Raw genomic sequence first — 2,632 nt, forward strand, 5'->3', positions numbered from 1 at the left:
AGAGGGCTGGGAAGGTGGCTCAGTGGTAGAGCGCTTGCCTTGCATGCATGACATCCTAGGTTTGATTCCTCAGCACCACATAAACAAAAATAAAAAAGCCAGGATTGGCGCTGTGGCTTAAGTGGCAAAGCTCCTGCCTTGAGCTGAAGAGCTGAGGGACAGAGCCCAGGTCCAGAGTTCAGGCCCCATGACTGAACCCCCACCCCCCCAAAAAAAAGAAAAAGAAAAGAAAACTACATTTCACAGGTACTCTTAGGAGCACCCCAGTTTTTGCCTGACCCTTATTTCTTTGTGTCACAAGAATTAAGTTTCAGGGAGGATTTTTTGTTTTGGTTCTGGGGCTTGAATTCTGGACGGGAACACTTGTCCCTCAGATCTTCAGCTCAAGGCAAGTGCTCTACCACTTGAGCCACAGTGCCACTTCCCAGGAATTTAGTTTTAAAGAATGAAATTATTTTTTCTTTATATTGTTACAGGTGCTTTTGAGCTGAAGTCTGTTCATTAAGATATGCTCTTTGATTCCCATTTTTCATGAGGAAGAGTTCTGGTCCACAGTAGAGACATTGAGAACCCATACACAGGAGAACTAAAATCATACCTGAAAGTTTCCAATCCAATCTTTCGAAATTATTTTTTTATGGAAGGGATTACAAAAAAATCACAGTAAACACCTAAGAGACAAGTGTAGGTTCTCTGATAAGAGAGAGGGAGACTGTTGTAGACCCTGAGGTGCCTGCCAGGAGCAGACAAAATGTGAGCAAAGGCTTCAGGGATATTGACTCCCACCCTCAGGACTGCAAGTCCTTGCCCTTTGTTGGTTTGAGGAAGTCTGTATTCTAGCTGTTTCGCCTGGGGCTATAACTGTCTGGAGGGTTGGGTGGAAAATATGTATTGAAATAGCATGAGGAAAGATTTGTGCTGTTTGCATTTTTGGGCACAGTGGGTATAGACAAATATTACACAAGAATTTGAGAAATATAGCAGAATTGTGCCATCTGCCATCTCTGTGTCTCTTTTATTGGCTCTCAGAGCCTTGCTTGTGCTCTGATGGGATTGTGGCAGGAGACAAAAGATTTATTCTACAGTTTCATGGATAAGGTCGGAGAAGACAAGTCTGAGGTCCCTTCGATATGTAGCCCAAAGCTACTGAGAGGAACTGTTAGGATCAGAGAAGAGGTAAGAATTCTAAAGAGATTTTCACATGCAAAATGAAAAGACAAAAGCAGACTGGTTTGCAAGTGATTAAGCTTCACATCAACATAGCCTAGCCTAAACTTCACTCTTCTATCTCTCCTGCATTCATCCCTGACCCCCCTAACCACTATCTCTTTGAAGGGAAATGGAGGTGATGTGCCATGTTCATAAGAATCCCTGTGAGAAAACTTTTCAGTAGTTACCTGAAGAAAGTATTAAAGGAAATGCAAATAGAGCACAGCAAATGCTCACAGATAGTGCCCAAGCTCTGAGTTCAAGCCATAGGACAACAACAGAAGAAAACATAAAATCCTTAAATAAAATGCAAAATTAAAAAAAAACTCATTTGATTTAATCGATACAATTGGGGAGTTTCTGGAAAATTAATTGTTAGATTTAGTGAAATCCAAATCACCAGAAGTATTATGCTGCCTATTTACGTAACAATCTTACTATTTTATGCCAGTGTATACATTACAGCAATGGGAAATGACCCAGGTATAAGTTTAGTGGTTGTGAATACCTTTGTAAAGTAAGAGGAGATGTATTAATAAAATTTAAGACAAAACAGAGATATAGTTTACATTCAGCAGAAAGCAGAAAGGTATAAGCAACACAGTCACATAACCTCAATTTCATCATTAGAACTAAGAATCAAAAAGCCAATGTATCCAATTATCCCCATATATATCCATTTTCTGGTTGGTCTTATGTATTTCAAGAGGAAACAGTGGTTTTCAAGAAGAAACTGAGCTTAACTCCCACAGCAGGCAGAGAAAAGTCCCAGTGCACACAAGTCCTCTTGTGACCAGGGAGTAGCATGGTGGCACCGAGCATTGTGGGAATTGTAGTCTCCATGGAGGATATTTTCTTTGAAAGTCCTGGGTTGTTTTTGTTTTTTGGAGGGTGTAGGTGGGGCAGAAGATGCTTTTGCACATGCGTCTCCCCGCCAACCAAGGGCATTTTAAGTCTGCCTCTTCCGGATTCTTTTCTTTGCCTTGCTGCTGGAAGTGCCCTGAAGTACAGTTTGGCCTTCCATATGTGGGAGCCAGGAGGCCGGTGCTCAGCTCTGTGCAGTGGAGCTTGGGAGCTGTAACGTGAAGGAATCTCAGGCTTTGGAACTGAAGTCAGGTAGGAACTGTGCAATTACTGCAGGAGTCTCCCCTACACGAGTTTCTGTTTCTTTTTCTGTTTCTGTTTGTTCATTGGGGCATGAACTCTGGGCCTGCAAGCAGAATTCCTGAGCTCCTCAGCTCACCTGAGCCTTCAGGGGCTGGTTAGGCACTGATCTGCATGTCAATTGGGCTCTCCCCACTCTATTCTCTCCCATTGCCATCTTGGCTGCCTATGTGCTCCACACATTGTGATGCGCTGGATTGAGAAATAAGCCAGAGCATAGTTTGAGCGGGTACCTGAGGCTGTGGTTTGGGATGGTGGG

The sequence above is a fragment of the Dipodomys ordii genome, unplaced genomic scaffold, assembly GCF_000151885.1.
Source record: "Dipodomys ordii isolate 6190 unplaced genomic scaffold, Dord_2.0 Scaffold383, whole genome shotgun sequence".
In the NCBI taxonomy this organism is placed as follows: domain Eukaryota; kingdom Metazoa; phylum Chordata; class Mammalia; order Rodentia; family Heteromyidae; genus Dipodomys; species Dipodomys ordii.